The sequence below is a fragment of the Peromyscus maniculatus genome, chromosome 11, assembly GCF_049852395.1.
Source record: "Peromyscus maniculatus bairdii isolate BWxNUB_F1_BW_parent chromosome 11, HU_Pman_BW_mat_3.1, whole genome shotgun sequence".
NCBI lineage: Eukaryota > Metazoa > Chordata > Mammalia > Rodentia > Cricetidae > Peromyscus > Peromyscus maniculatus.
The window spans coordinates 63,024,168-63,041,805 of record NC_134862.1 but is presented as its reverse complement, the minus strand read 5'-3'; positions in this window follow the sequence as shown (position 1 = coordinate 63,041,805).

Genomic DNA, 17,638 nt, shown 5'->3' with positions numbered 1-17,638 from the left:
AATCTAGAGAAGTGAGTTAACTTACTTCTAGGAACCAAATTCCTGTCATTACTGGGACTGTCACAGTTCAACCAAAGTGAAGGAGTTTACAAAGTGCTATGGCCCTGGCTGACATCCTGACTTCTGTGTTATTTAGTTAGGTGAAGGCATAGTTGTCGTTTTCTCAGCTACACAAGTTCAGTGCTCTCACACGGTGTCAGAACAGTCTCTGGCATTAGAGATTTTGGAGGAGGAAGGTCTGTCGTCAATGGCTTCTAAGCCTGCTGATATCAACCTAGCTACCTAATGTTCTCTCAAGAGTGGAAACCCTAAAATCACTTAAGAGATGACATCAAGCCAATTTGACTGCTTCTGGCTGAACTTGGGGATATAGAGGAGCTTAGGGTTTCTACCATTGCCAATGTGAAGGCATTGGAGGCAATCAGGGGATTATGATAAACAGGTGCTAGATTGTTAAAAAAGACCATCTGAGTATGAATCAACTGTAAATGAGAAAAGATAACAGTTGAGTACACATGGCCCAAATTAATAACATCGCTACTAAGATCATAATAGATTCAAGCCATTTTTGCTATGAAGACCCAGAAGACCCAGTTTTAAAGTTATTCACCAATGGAACAGTGGCATTTTGTGTGAGCTTCACCCGATCTGTAGACCTAGCAGAGCAAAGGAGAATTATCAGAACAGTTCAAGCAGTAGCTGCGTGTTAGGGAGAGCAAGGCTGTGCTGTAACTGGATTACATCTGAGCCAGCGTGATGACCCCACCTGGTATGTCCATAGCCCACCCAGACCCATAAAGTCTGACCCACTGTTGGTTTTATATTATAATAATCTTAACTTTGCAGTTTAACAAACTGTGCCTTAATAAACGAATCTTAAAATGAAAGTGGAAGAACATGACAGTGATGACACAAAGAGGAGCCCCTCCCCCTCCCCTCCCTTACCCCTCCCCCCCCCCCCCCCCCCCCCCCCGCTCCTCTCAACCCTTGGCCATTTTTTTACTGTACTTTCTTGAGGACTTGGTGACCTCGAGAAACAGAGGAAGAAGTCACAGCTTTCTAGTCCAGCTTTGCTTTTTGTGACCAAGAAATGACACTTTCTGGAAGTGGAGCTCAGTGATCAACTGATTGATCTTCCAGAAGACCTGGGTTCAGTTCCCAAAACTCACAGGGTGGCTCACAACCATCTGCAACTCAGCTCAGTGGATCCAATGGTCTCTTCTGCCTCCTTGGGCACTGCACTCACATGGCACACATACATACATACAAGCAAAACATCCATACACATAAAAATAAACAAATAGTTAATAAAAAGAGAGAAATGACACTTCCCTGCTAGACAATTCCTTAGAATAACTCAGCATAGCTGTTCATCTGCGCTAATATGACTAAGGTCAAAATTATAAGCTAACATATTTAATAACTGCATCTCCTCTCTCTTTACCCCCATTGCTTGGCCAGTTATAACTGCAAACTTCAGCATGCTCCCCCATATTCTTAAGTGTATTTACAATGGCTCTGTATTATTCTTAGCTAATCCTGGTACAGAAAATCACATGGCCCCTGCTCAGCTTCTCAGAAGTCCGTGCCAGGCGGGGCCCTCACCCAGAGCAGGGGATGGAGTTTCAGAGGGATTTGTTTTGGCATGCTGTCCATGTAGGCTATGTGCACTCTACATCCTGGACCATTAAGTCCCTAAAGGAGAGGGTGGGCTTGCAACGCCAGTGATGAGGTCTAGAAGAGCCAAATCAGTCCTGGAAAAAAGTAAAACTGGCCCCGGAGAGCTAAGCTTGCTCTCTGCAAAGTTAAAATCCCAAACTTCTGACTTATAAGGCTGGGAGAGACATGAGAGAGCCCCGTCCTGTATGAACCTCACTCCAGTGAGTCCACAGACATTCTAACCTCACACTGCTTTTCTCTCCACAGGAACTGTGGACCATGCGCCTGGCCCAAAGCTCTGCTCAGGGGATCTTCTCTTCAGCCTGTCTTTTTTAAGGCGATGGAAGCATTATACAGTGGCAGTATTATCACAGCAGAAAATAGATTGAATATCATTTAGAAATGTACTGTTCATGGGCAAAGACCTAAAACCATTTGTTGTTGTTTACTCAATGTTTTATTAGCATCAATGATTATACATAATAATGGGTTTCATTATACATCTTCATATGGGTCCATAATGTACTTCATCACATTCACCCCACCCGCCCTATCCTCTTCTGTGCTCCCCTGCTCCTTTGAAACTTTTCATTTTATTCAGGATCTCTTGTGATTTTGTTTCTATTTATAAGAAGACTTTAAGCAAAAAAAAAAAAAAAAAGTAACAATGAGAGCCCTAGTTTATAAAGATTTAAAAAATATGTCTTCTCAGAAGGTTACATACACATGTGCATATATATATATGTATATATATATATATACATATATATATATATATACGTATATATATATATAACAGTAATAATTAAAGAAGAGATCATGCATTGGGGAAGTGGAACATGTGAGGAGCTGGAGTCGAGTGGGGGAGGGGTGGGAATCATATGGATGCAGAACTTATATATGAAGTTCTAAAAAATAGAAACTATTTTCAAAAAGAATTTAAATAAATAACATCAACAAATATATCTGTCTGAACAGCCTGGGAACAAAGCTATGTAGCCAGGTTCCTGAGCATTTCCTGTTTCCCTGGGTGGTGGTGCTCAGCAGGGCCCCAGTGCTTAGCCTTCACCCAGAGAGATTCAGTGATGAAAATCCTGCACTCTCCACCCAGCAAAAGCTGAGCATTGCCTCTTCACTCAAACACATAGGTCACAGCCAGCGGTTAGCAGAGCACGGTTTAAAGGTCGATTTGATGGGATGATGCAAATTGGCATCTTATTGAAGAACTGCTGTCCATGACAGCTGGACTGAAGACGGAAGATCTTCTGGGCTCACTAGAAGCTAGGTCTGGCCAACAGAGTCAAACCACCCCAGGTTTCCAGCTCTTGAGCTGTGTGGTCAGGTGATCAGACACAGCACAAAATAAGAACCCCGGGCGCTGTAGTTGGGCATGAGGCTGGGTGGATTGAGGCTGGCCAATCATTAATCCTTGGTCTAGTCTTTCTGCGTTGGCTTCTAAGTAGTACTTCCAAGCAAACCCTGCAGAGAGCAGCCATGACTCCAGCAGGGACTTGCTTTGTCAGGAAACATTTCCCATAGAAGGAGTAAAAGAAATCTATCTATCTATCTATCTATCTATCTATCTATCTATCTATCTATCATTTGTCTGTCTGTCTATCTATCATCGGTCTGTCAATATATCATCTATCTATATATAGAGAGAAAGATATAAATATAGATATCTATCTTTCTCTTTCCTTTCCTCCCTTCTCTCCCCAAAGTCTCCTCTCTCTCTCTCTCTCTCTCTCTCTCTCTCTCTCTCTCTCTCTCTCTCTCTGAATAAGAGACGAAACAGAAACATTTGACCATCTGGTGGCTTGATGTCATGGTATCAGCATCTGCATCCAGAAACTTACATTCACATGTGATCCGTCAGCTTAAATTGTCCCCACATGCAAGGCAGTGGTCACAAAGCTCCATCCCTGAGCCTTCCAACCAAGTCAGCTCTGGCCTTTAACCTAACCCTTCCCCCTTCCCCCTCCCTCATGGTCAGCTGCTCCTTTGCGCCACAGCAACAGACCATGCCCTTCCTCTCTCAGTCACTTCGAAAGGACTCAGGAGCACCATCTGATCTGGCTCGGGGAGGCACTAACAGAGAAAATGCGCTTGGTTTCCTTTCATGGCCAACATCAGCTCCTGGGGTCCTGTGCCTCAAACTGTTAAAACAAGAACTGTCTCAGCCTGCTCCCCGCCGGCCCGCTCCTGGCAGCCACAGACTGCGGCTGGTCTCTGACAGTTGTGCCCTGCGGCTACTGTGCCAGTTGTGAATGAATCTTAAACAGTTGAAAGCTGAGGATCCTCCACAGAGACTCAGATGTGCTGACCGCCTGAGTCTGCAGAGGCAGGCTGGCAAGTGTCAACGAAAAGGCCATCTCATGAGATTTCCTGTACTTCCTGCTACTGCTGCGGCCCCGGGGCCACGTGTCCCAAGAAGAGCTTTGCTGAAGCTAGGTCAGCACTTACACTGCCAGTTGTGGCAGAGGCCAGGTGGAAGGGGTGTGAACAGGGAAAAAGAATAAAGGAAAATGCCCTCCGGTTTTCCTTGTTCTGTTTTGAGTTGCTTTGGGGTTTAATGGGGGCCGGGGGGGGGGGGGGAGGAGGAGAGATTGTTCTATCTTTTTCTGAGAGAGAATGAGAAAAGAAGGTTCTGGGTAACAAGACAACGAACTGAAAAATTACTAAGTCAGCTCATGTAAGGTCTGCAAGGAGGGCTCGTGGTGTGCTATAAGCAGCCAGTGTCACTGTGGGACTGGCCCCTGGTGACCAGGTGACAGCTCTCAGAGTCATACATCTAAGTGGTGTAGGACACACAGCTTAGAGGAAGCATTGACGAGCCAGGGTTGCCAATCACAATCTCGAAGGCCTGTTTTCTTCAAAGGAAGGAAATGAATGATACCTGACCACCTGACATCAGGGTGAAAGTGGTCACACAACTTGATTTGTTGCTACTCTATTAGGAGCCAGCCCCCACCTGAATCCCCCCAATATCCTGAGCATCGTTTAGGCCTAATCCTGAGCTTTGTCTCTCAGTGAATAGAACCCATCCCAAAGAAAGAGACCCCACGTACGTTGCATCCTCCACCAGTAGACTCTATCCTTATACTCATTACTGATCCTTCCTCTAGACCCTAGCCCTGAGCTCCGCTTATCAGCCAGTAAAACTCGTTCTTATTGTAAAGGTCACAGGTACCGTGTTACCTTGCTAGGGAGTTTCTGTGTAGCTCTACCTAAAGCTTTGTTGCGATAACTGTCACATGGAAACGGTCTCCCAGAGTTTTGCTATGCTTAAATGTGTAAGAAGAATAAACCACAAGGTCCAACTCTGGAGGTCTCTGACCCAGTGCCTGCAAAGACAGTACTGACTCAAGTTTCACTCTTCACCTCTCTCGGATGGTCTCCTCGACGGCCATGAGGCTTGTGGAGTCCTCAACCAAGTGGCAATATTGATCCAGTCAAGAACTAGTACCCAAGTTCTTCCCCCAAGTCCACCCATTCCCAGATCCTCCTTCATGAGTGTGACTGTTCCAAGAGAGAAAAGCACCAAGTACAGAGCCAAGCGTTCTGGAAGTTGAAAAGCATTCACTGTTCGATGGTTTGTCCCAGTGACCAGCAAACTGCAATGTGGGTTGAGATTAACATTAGAAGGATACTTACATTAAACAAAACAGATATGCTCCTTTAGGGCCCACTGAGCAATTGCTGGCCTTTCTTCTTGTCCACATCCCTAGAAAGAGCTCAAGTGAGTCCTTCCCACTCCATTCCCAATCACACATTCAGATACTGAGTAAATAATTAGGGGCTAGAAGAATGGCTCAGCAGTTAAGAGCACTGATGCCTCTGACAGAAGACCTTGTTCGATTCCCAGTGCCCGTGTCGTGGCTAACAACAGTCTGCAAACTCCAGTCCCAAGGAATCTGTCACCCTATTCTGGCCCTTGTGGGCACTGCCTTCATGTGGTACATAGGCATACGTATAGGCAAGACACCCACACACATAAAAGGAAAAAAAGTAAACATTTAGTAAAGAAAATTATGAGTGAGCAGCATATAAACTGATCACACAATCTTTTTGGTAAAGTCAGTGTTAGTTAGCCTAACTTGTGTTCTAGATGCTACAGCCATGCCCTCCACAAAAGGGTCTCTGTGCACACATGCAATCGTATGTCCTCCACAAAAGGTTCTCTGTACACACATGCAACCATATCCCTAAAGACCTAACTATTCAAGGTATACTAGATCACATGCCTTACTTACAAATCGAAAACATTCTAGTGTCAATTTCTAGTATCTATTATTTTTATTCATTTTTCAGTTGTGAAGGGTGATGGGTTTCATTTTGACACTTTGCCCATCCTTTTCCCCCCACCCTCCTCCATCTCTCTGCCCTGCCTCTTGCCAGTCCCCTCCTTCCCCAGAGTAGTCATGCCACGTGACCTGATATCCAGATGTGAACCTTCTTTAAGGTCTGTAGGGATGGCTTCCCAAGTGCTTACGGTAGCTCTGTAGGAGTGTGGCCTTTGTGATTAAGGGCAGGCTGCTCAACTCTAGAAAGTACATTCTGTTAAACAGTACAGTCCTGTTATTTATTTATTTATTTATTTATTTATTTATTTATTTATTTATTTCTCTCTCTCTCTCTCTCTCTCTCTCTCTCTGTGTGTGTGTGTGTGTGTGTGTGTGTGTGTGTGTGTGTGTGTGTGTGTGTGTACAGATGCATGCATGCCTAGGCACACATGTTAAGGTCACGGGAAAACCCCCCAGCAGATGGCTGTCTCTTGCTACCTCGCTGATCTGGAGCTACTACCCAGACTGTCTGCTCTACCTACACGTGAGCCCCTACCCCCTGAGCCAGCTCGCTGACCTGAATGGTTATATTTTGAAAAGAGAAGGAAACAGAAAATAAACGTCATGAAGATGAGACTTTTTGTTTTGTTTTGTTCTGTTCACTGCTGTCTCTGAAATGATGCCAATACTGAGGAAGCCAGTATATGTTGAATGAGCGAAATCCACCCTGATGGTCACTGAATTACTTCAGAGCAATTTTTTTGAATTTGTTTCCAGGTGTATGTGTGTCTGTCTATGTACGTGAATGCCTGTGCCCACAGCAGAGACCTCAGCTCCCCTGGAGCTGGATTTACAGACAGTTATAACCTGCCTGACACGGGCATTGGGACTAGAACTCAGGTCCTCTGCAAGAGCAGTACACTCTTAACCACAGAGCTGTCCCTCCAGCCCACATACAAAAAGCATGTTTAAACAAAATACGGTTTGGAAGAATTAAGATGGCTCAGGAGGTAAGAGCACTCACCACAAACGCCTGATGACCTGAATCCAGTTCCTGGAATGCATGGTAGAAGGAACCAACACACGCACAAAATAATAATAAATAGGATAAATGTTTTTAAATATATGGTTTGGCTATGGACATACTTAATATAACAGTAATAAAACACAGGTTTGAAACACACCAGCGTGCTTTAAGGAGCTCAAGGACTTACAAACTAAGGGAGAGCATCCAGATGAGAGGACATTCCTGCTGCTACTTTTCCACTGTTGTTCAGTATCTACTTTCTCTGTGACTGCATCAACCTCGCAACCGCAGTATCTTTTCATGAGTGTCTCAATCTAATCATTAAAAACAGCTTGGAGTCAGTATTCCACGAGCTATCTTTTCTATCGTTTTTTGTGCACCCCAACAGCCCTTCAGTCTTTTCCCCAAATCCTTCCCTTCCTTTTTAGATTTGACTTTGACTTTGTGGATCCCCACCTCATACACTGTGTCTTTGCATTCAGTCTGACCCTGATCAGCCCTTAGGAGATGTCACTGTCTTTAAAAAGACCCCAGACCCTTCAGTTCAAAGATTTCTATATGAAACCCCTGTAAAGTCATCAGATGTGGAATAAGTTTTTAAACGTGAGCCAATCAGCCAGAGGAAGCTTTCTCTGAAGGGTCCTCATTAAAGACACTGACTGACTTAATATGTTTGCCCTCAGCAACATGCTTACAGCAAACACAGAAGGCAGTCCACAAAGACTTAATCAATGTCACGTGACTCGGAACGGGCTCCTCTGGGGAGCCCGTAAGAGCTCTGTTTGCACTTTCTCCCAGTTCTTCAATCCTCTCTCTGCACAGAGACGGTGCAGGCTTTCAAGCAGAGATGGAAAGACTCCACTCCTCTCTCTACCAACACATGCTTCTCCTTCTCCAGCTGCAAAATGCAGTGTTGTCAGCAAACCAATCATCAAGTCTCCCAGTGTGCTTGGGACTAACTGTAGCCTGGTGACTGCTGTGAGTAGCCATTCTTCACTTCTGCTTAATGACTCGGTTCTTCATGAAAGGGGAAGAACTTATCATTCAGTCTCTTACATTTTAGTTGTCCCTCCTTCTCAGCCTCTGCAGCTCTAGGTGTCTAATGGCATTCCATCATCCTCTTTACACAAAGGAGACCGTACTATCCATGATCTATATGACCTGCCCCCCATTCAGTTACCTTCCCGAATCATCTGCTCACATTCTCCTCGTTCACTGGGCTCCAGGCACGCTGGTTGCCGGCAGCTGTAGATCATGTCCTGTTTACACCTGCCTCGGGACCTCTGCACGAGCTGTTCCCTCGGCCACGCTTTTCTCGGGGCAGCCATGTCTCTTGGTCCCTCCCTTCTTCCAGCTCTACACTCAAAGGTGTCCTCTTAGTGGGGCCTCCCCGGACATGCATTCCAGAATAGCAACCTCTACCCTAGCATTTCACATGCTTTTGGCCCATTTTTTTTTTCCTCCCCTGCTGTGTTTACTAGGAACTTTCAAAATCTATCTCAGAAGGTGGGTAAGAAAACAGTGACTAAGAAAACACACTCGGAACAAAAGGAGACTACCTCACAGGGAGTTAATGTTCTAACCTAAAATGAACACGAAGTGGTGAAATTCTGCCCCAACACAGGGTGAATCCAGCCAAACCCAGGAAGCAAGTGACAGAAAAGTTACTAATTCACATGGATACAGGGTTTTCTAGTGGTATCTGGGGGGGTGAGGTGAACCCCCATGTAACAGTGAAAATGATGTAGGCTGGTAAGAGTAGCAAGCAGGGTATGAGAGCACATGCATGCAATCCCAGAATTCTGCAACTGGGACAGATTGAGTGGCATGGGTTTGTGGCCAGCCTGGGCTACAGTGTGATACCCTAACAACAACAACAACAACAACAAAAATCAACAAAGAAATACCACAGAAAACGGCTAAGGAGGTGGTAAGCATAACTAAATTCCATATCAATACTAAAGCTTAATGAAGTAGACAGTCAATTTTCACATAAGAGTGCAAACACGACCCTAGGCATTGTCCATAGGGGTAGTAAATGCTGTCTGTGACAGCCACACACACACCAGGACATTGCATTGTGCTTTGCAGATTTGCCACAGCGGGGTCTTGATTCCCTGTGAACTCAAGGATAGAAGCCCAAAGGAGAAGCCAGCAGCCGCAAACACAGCTGGAAAGAAAAGAATGGCTAACATAAGTGTGGACGTGAAGAGACGCCCTCGTCTGTGTCTGAAAATCTATTATGGGTCTCATTTTTTTTCTAAGCACAAAACTTCTCTAATTCTTCTTTTGCATACAGAATACAGAATTCAGAAAGCAATAAAGGGACTGCTATTTGACACTCTAGGCTTTGGGGGGGTGGGGGGTTGTTTGTTTGTTTGTTTGAGACTAGATCTCACTAACGAGCTTTGACTGGCCTCCAACTCACTATGTAGACCAGGCTGGCTTTGATCTCAGACATCTACCTGCCTCTACCTCTGCCTCCAGAGTACCAGGATTAAAGGCTTGTGCCACCACCGTGGGCTTTTAGGCTTACTTTTGATTAAGTAAGGTCATCAGGAGATAAAGAGAGGCTTAGGAAAAAATAGCTATAATCGGCCAAACTCCCAAGAGCTCAACAAAAGGCTGAGGATGTACTACTGTTTGTAGAGTACTTATGTAGCACGCACAAAGCTCTGGTTTCAGTCCCCAGCGCCACATAAACCAGGCATGGTGGCAGGCATCTGTCACCCCAGCACTCAGGAGGTGTCAACAAGAAGATGTGGATTTAAGGTTATCCTTGGCTACATAGTGAATTTATAACCACCTTTGCATATATGGTACCCTATCAATAAATAAATGCAAAAATAAGTAGCTACACAAATAAATGGTCATTTTTTTCCCCCAGTTCCTGAAGGATAGATTAAAGTTCAGAGGAAAATATCTATTGAGCAGGGCATAGTGACACACACCTTTAGTCCCAACACTGGGGAAGCAGAAGCAGAGGGTTGGTTCTCTGTGAGTTTGAGGCTAGCCTGGTCTAGAGAGTTCCAGGCCTGTACGAGAGACCCCGTCTCAGAAAAACAACAAAACAACAACAAAACCTCAGCTTCATGGTCAGAACTGACCCGACCACATTGATTTTTATAACCAAGAAAACAACAAACTTCTCGTCCCCGGGGAGCCTGCCGTGCAGTTGGGGGAGGGGAGAAAAGAAAAGGTGAATCATATAATGTCAGTATTGATAAGCAGTGCTAAAAAGTGGAACGGACTCTTCGGAGAAATGTCCAAGCCTGACTCAAGCAGGAAATAAACAAGAAAAGTTCCAAACATCTTGAGTGCCAGAAAGTCAAGAAGTATTGGAAACTAAGAAAGGAGGTGTGGGGGGTGGGGTGGGCGGGGCAGGACACAGTCATCCAGATGGGAGCACGCCAAAGACACAGGGTGTGTGTGTGTGTGTGTGTGTGTGTGTGTGTGTGTGTGTGTGTGTGTGAAGTGAAAAGCTGAGGTGGGCGGACCTGGATGCATTAGAGTATCAAAGTAAAGACGCCTCAGTCAGCGCAAGGTCCACAGTAAATTCCAAGTAACTTGTGTAGACAATGCCCTCTCAGGGAGGTGGAGCCCAGGCTCTCAACTGTGGGCCACACCTAGTGATTCTTTCAAAGACTACCGGAGGGAAAGGATCGGGAAAGCAGCCAGAGAGATTAGATAGTAGAGGAGCCTGGCAAAGACCCCCTCAGGCAGATGAGAGAGGTTGAGTCCATTGTGATCAGCTACAGGACAAGTTAGATTCCTGCGTCTGACATGATGAAGAGTGGTACATCTGCCATCTTCACACAAACAAAAGTCTAACCACATGAACACAGAAGAATCCCCAGGAAAGTCATTTTATAAAATACCAGACTGGAAAGACAGCTCAGTTATTAAAAGGACTTGGTTTGATTCCCAGCAGTCACATGGCGGCTCACAACCATCCATAACTCTAGTTCCAGAGAACCCAATGCCACAGAGATACGGGCACATCCATGTTGATACATTGCTATTCACTATAGCCACATTCTGGGGTCATCCCAGGTGCCCACCAGTAAATGCATTTGTAAAAAGGATGCGTGTATATACAACATGGGATTTCATTCAGCTATAAAAAGGAACAAAACCATGTTTGTTGGCAGGAAAATGTTCATCATGTCAAGTGAAATAAACCATACTTGTGTTTTATTTTATATGTGGACATAAAGGTGAAACAGGGGCCGGGCAGTGGTGGCGCACGCCTTTAATCCCAGCACCGGTGTGGCAGAGGCAGGCGGATCTCTGTGAGTTCGAGGCCAGCCTGGTCTATAGAGTGAGTTCCAGGACAGCTAGGGCTACACAGAGAAACCCTGTCTCAAAAAAAAAACTGAGATAAAAGAAAGAGAGAAACAGAGAGGGGGGGAGGGAAGGAAGGAAGGAAGGAAGGAAGGAAGGAAGGAAGGAAGGAAGGAAGGAAGGAAGGAAGGAAGGAAAGAAGAGAAACAAAGTTTTCTAGACACGGAAAAGAAAGAGTAAGGGACAGAGGAAAGGGTGGTGGTCAGAGTACCTTATACACACATATGGAAATTGGGGTGGTTTGAAAGAAAATGGCCCCCAAAGGGACTGGCACTATTAGGAGATGTGGCCTTGTTGAAAGAAGTGTGTCACTGTGGGAGCGGGCTTGGAGGTCCCTTTTTCTCAAGCCTCCCTCAGTGTGACGGTCAGTCAACTTTCTGTTGCCTACAAGATGTAGCAGTCTCAGCTCCAGCACCAAGTCTGCCTGCACACTGACATGCTCCCCCATCCTGATGATAATGGACTAAACCTCTGAAACTGTAAGTGAGCCACCCCAATTAAATGTTTTCTTTATATGAGTTGCTGTGGTCATGGTGTCTTCACAGCAATAGTAAACCCTAACAGACAGAAATGTCCTACTAAAACCCATTACTTTGTACAATTAATACATGCTAGTAACAAATCAGAAAATCAGTACTCAGCTCTTGTCATACGGAAGCCACTAGGACCTTTAAGGAGAAGAACGTATTAGTTGGAATTACTCCTTGGGAGCCAGTGAGATGGTTCAGTGAGTAAGGATACTTGCTGTCAAGGCTGGTGACCTGAGTTCAATGCCTGGAATCCAGACGGTGGCAGGAGAGAACCAACTCCTGCAAGTTGCCCTCTGACCTCCACGTGCAGACCCCTGACACATATAATGTGTATGTGTGTTTTGCCTGGATGTATGTATGTGTGTATGGTGCCTGAGAAGGCTACAAAGGGATCTTGGATCCCCTGGCACTGGACTTAAAGATGGTTGTAAGCTACCATGTGGGTGCTAGGAACTGGATCTGGGTCCTCTGTAAGAGCAGTGGGTGCTCTTAACAACTGAGCCATCTCCCCAGAACAAATGTGTTGCTGCTGGTGGCGGCGGTGGTGGTGGCAGTGGTAGCGGTGGCGGTTATTCCTTGGGAGGTCCTCTGTACGCTCTTCATGGTAGGGCAGCAAGAGTGGGACCAGGAAGTCGCCTAGGAGGCCAAAGGTCAGGAACTGAGGCCAAGCTCATGGCAGCTAAGACTAAGGTGACCACAGCAGTGGATCTTTAACTTCAGAACTAATTTTAAAAATCAAATGCGGAAGGATTTGCAAATAGGCTGAATAGGAGATGTGAATGAAAAAGCCACATAGTCAATGATGTTGTCATTTGCTGATACTGCTGAGCACCAAGAAGAGACTCCCTGCTTAGTTGGGTTAGTTTTCCTGTTGAGAGTGGTATTAAGAAACATTAAGAATGGGGCTAGAGAGATGGCTCAGCAGTTAAGAGCACTGGCTGCTTTTCCAGAAGACCCAGGTTCAAGTCCCAGCACCCACATGGCAACTCATACCTTTCTGTATCTCCAGTTCTAGGGCTTCTGATACCCTCACATAGATATACATACAGGCAAAACACCAATGAGCATAAAATAAAAATAAATTACATATATATGTATATATGAAATATTAAGAAAGGAAAACTCAGGTGCTATGAGAATCTCTCAGAAATTCAAGCTTGATGATACAATTGCAGATGACGGGGAAGGAGCCTAACCCTGAGGAAGCACGTACAGTCCCAGGGCTGTGGTGCAAAGCCGACACATTTATTCCTGCAAGTCAGAAATAGATGTGATGACAGAGAGCTACAGGCACGCTGCACCAAGCTCGGCTTCCAGGTTTGGACACTGTGAGCTGGGGACTGAGGGGAGGGCACAAGGGACTTCCTTGCATCTTCCTTGAAAGTTCTTATAAGTAAATATATCACTGCTTCAAGGTAAAAATAATTTTAAAGTCAGTTTCTCCCCAGGAGGACGGAATGAGAGCAGACCTTCTACAGAGTGCAGATGACTGAAGTGACGTGGGTTAAAACTGTGATCTGGTTGCCACACTCAGGCAGCTAGGATTGGGAGCCATGGAAGTTCCATGGGAGTTGCCCCTCCGAAGGAGTTGGCTCACTTCCGGGTGCCACTGTTGCAGGCTGACAGGCACGCTGGATGATAAAGAGGGGAGACACTCAGAACTGAGCCACACTGTGACAGAGAAATCACTAATGAGGCTAAGATGTTTAGCCAGGAAAGTTGCAGGCATTCAAGGCATAAGAGTTATCTTCAAACACTTGACAGCTCTCACTTGGGAATAAAATTATCCTTTCACACCATGCCAAAAGTCATTTATAAAGAACATGGAAACAATCTGAATTACATTCAGGCCTCTGATACTAAAATCTTCTGAAGCACCAGAAACACCAAAATGTTCTCCCATGGAACCATAACTATTGCTTTAACCATCACTTCATGTGGTCTTAGGTTGAGCCACTACCTCTAAGGAGGCTCCATTCACCACCTTTACCCATCTCTTTCTGAAACTATCCCAGGAGCTAATTCAGTAGGTCTGTGATTATGAATGAAATGGTTATCAGCTCCTAAGATGAGATGAAGAGGTTTGAAGTAAATACTGCCTCAACCAAAGAGAAGCAGGACACAGCACGTGTCCTACTTTTCCATATGATATACAGATGGGATGAATGATGGATTTAGGACTGCCTAGGTAATGTTGCTGTTTGCTGGGTAAGATGGTACATACCTACACTTTTAGAACTTGAGAGACTGAGGCAAGAAGATTCCAAGTTCAAGTATAGACTGAGCTCACAGCAAGACATTGTCTCAAACAAACAAAAACACAGAAAAGAAGAACACTTCATGAAAAAGAGCTTGTGGACATTTTCTTCATTTGGAGATGGTAGCGGTTTGAATGAGAATGCTCCCATAGGCTCCCACGGTTGAATACTTGTTCCCCAGTCGATGGAACTGTTTGGGAAGGATTAGGAAGTGTGGTCTCATTGGTGCAGGTGTGTTACTGGAGGTGGGACTTAGGTTTCAAGGGACTGATGCTATTATTCCCAGTGTTCTCTCTGCTTCCTGTTTACAGTTCAGAATGTGAGCTCTTAGCTGTTCCTGCCACTGTCCTGTCCCTTCACTGGGCCATCATGGAGCTATAAGCCCAGTTAAATTCCTTCTTTCATCGGTTGCCTTGGTCATGGTGTTTTATCATACCGCTAGAAGAGTGACTAATACATCGACCTTCACTGAGCAGTCTATCATGCACCTATTCACTCTGCTGTTGAATTTATGAATGAGTGTGCCAGTCACCTTTTCATTCCTTTGATGAAATACATTAATCAACTTTAAAAACAAAAACAAAAGCAGGTTTATTACTCTTGTGGTTTGAATGAGAACGGCCCCATAGCCTCATATATTTGAATGTTTGGTTCCCAGTTGGTAGACTGCTTAGGATTAGGAGGGGAGGCCTTGTTGAAGGAGGTATGTAACTGGGGGTGGGCTTTGAGGCCCCCGCCCCCACCCCCTGCCTACAGATCTGGATGTAATCTCTCAGCTACTACTGCAGTGCCAGGCCTGCCTGTCACCCTGCTCCCCACCATGATGACTGTGGACTAAGCCTTGAAAACTATGAGTAACCTTCCAATTCAATGCCTTCTTTTGTAAGTTGCCTTGGTCATAGTGTCTCTTCACAGCAATAGAACAGGAACAAAGACAATTACACTTCCTGTTTCAGGAGGTTTAGTCCATGATCACTTGGACCTGTGGCTTTGGGTCCACATGGCGCAGGATATCACAGCAGGAGTAAGTAGCAGAAGAGGCCTAGTCACCTTGTGCTGGCCAGGAATAAGAGAAGGAAGGATGAAGGAAAGGAGGAAGAGAGAGAGGAAAAGAGAGAGGGGAGGAAGCCTAATATCCCCTTCAGGGTCAGACTCCAGTAACCTACCTTCTTTCCATTAACCCCAACCTTTTATATCTCCACAGCCCAAAGACCAAGTCTTTAGCACAGGGGCCACTGGGGAGCATTTGTGAAGACCACAGCAATGACAGGGTAGACACATGAGACAGGTCGAGTCCGCGGACCAAAAAGAGCCGAACAAAATGCGCCAGAACCAGAAACAACGGAGAGATGATCATTCTCTCCCTTCAAAGAACACCAAACTCTCAACCCACCTGAAAGGAGGCCTCATGCCATCGTGGATGCCAGCTGGAAAGGCATGCACAGGAAAAGATGGCCCAGAGAAAGACCAAAGCCAGGGAGAGTCCTGCACCCTTCGGGAGTGCCAGACCCTGAGCCACAGGTCCTGTGTGAGCTTCAAAGCAGGAGGCAGGCTACCTAAGACCATTCTCAGTTACTAAATGAGGAACAAGGGCTTAAAAGATAAACTGTGATAAATAAACTAATTTGGTCAGAGGACAACTTGCTAGAGTTGGTTTTCTCCGTCAACCATGTGGGTCTCTGAGATCAAACTCAGTTCATTAGACTTGGTAGTAATCACTTTTCCTCTGCTGGCCCACCTCTCCAGTCTGTAAATAAAATAGTTTAGGAGAGAGAGAGAGAGAGAGAGAGAGAGAGAGAGAGAGAGAGAGAGAGAGTTGAGGAAATCTCAAGGCTGATGCTGTGGTTTGAATATAAAATGTCCTCTACAGGATCATATTTTAAACACTTATTCCCTACCAAGTTGCCCTCTGGCCATATGTATGCAATGGTATGCAGAGAGGTAACTGAAAACAATTGTTTTTGTTGGTGTGTGTCAGCTACTACAAGTAACACACACACACACTCACTCACACATACACAAAAATAAGCAAATGCATACATATATAAATGTAATTTTAAAAAGAATACTTGGGGTCATCTCAGTCCCCAGTCCTCTCTTAATTCCCTTGTATTCTGCACAACTTAATCTTGAAATCTGTTTTAAATCCATGAAAAAAAATAGATTTTTTAGAGTATAGCTTTAATACATTTTTCACATTTTTCATAACACTCATGATGCTGTATCAGAACTGTCTGTAATATCACTCATACTTCTTCCAACTTTCTTGTACGTAATTGTCCCTCCAAAAGTGCGCAGTGTGCTGGGTGTGGGGACACACACCTTTAACCCCAGCACTTGTGAAACAGAGGTAGGTGGGAAAGAAAGGCAGGGAAACTGAACTGAGGCCAGCCTGGTCTACATGATGAGTTCAAGGCCAGCCAGGGCTATATAGTAAGACTCTGTCTTAACAAAAAAGAAAGAAAGAAAATAAGAATATCCAAGAATATTGGGGAAGCACAAATTGGTCTAGGAGGATTTAAAAAAGAAGGGAAGGGGACCCAAAGGAGTTGGGTGGGAAGACAAGAGTTGGGTAGATCTGGATCTGGGAAGAGTTATGTGTCAGAGGAAGGAAAGAAAATAAAAGCACACTAAACAAAACTCTCAAAAACAACTAATTATAAGGTTGCTGGGTTTTGGTCTTTGTTTGTTTTAATTTTTTTTAAGTGTCCAGAGCAGAAAACAGGCCAACGGAGTAGAGTGGAAAACATAGATATTGACCTACACCACCATAGCCACTTGATTCTCAATGAAGGGGCCAAAAACCTTACAGTGGAGAAAAGGTAGCCTCCCTAGCACAGGCAGTGACATGGGCCTGGGAATCCACATCTAGGGTACTGAAAGGAGACACGGTCTGTCACACCATACCAAGATTACTTCAAAATAGATCAAAGACTTTAGCAGAAAACCTGAAAGTTTACAACTACTGGGAGAAAGAAAAATATCAAGAAGCAGTCCAAGATCCACGTGGCCTGGACTTTCTAAATCTCAGGAGACAACAGTGAGAGCTGGCACACAGGATCTCATCAGATAGGGAAGTTTCTCGGCAGCAAATGAATGAATCAACAGAGTGAAGACACAGCGACAGAACAGGACAGCTTTGCCAGAAAATACACAGAAGTCTAAAAAACACCCAAAGAACAAGTAATCCAATAAATACACGGACAAATGAACTGAACAGACACTTTTCAAGGGAAGTACAGATGGCTGATAAATATGTTAAAAACTGCTCATCCTCATCACCAGGCAAATGCAGAGCAAATCATCGCTGAGATCCATCTTATCCCGTCAGAATGGCCCATCCAGAAACAAACAATAACAAGACAGTAAATGTGGCCAGGATGGAGAGGAGCCCTTATAAACAGCAGGGACATAAATTGAGGAAGCTACTGTGATTTTAAGTACATAGCGTTCACAATTAAGGATAGGACCATCCTATGCCCCAGCTACACCACTCCTGGGTACTCAACAGGTATGTAACATGATACCTACATAGAC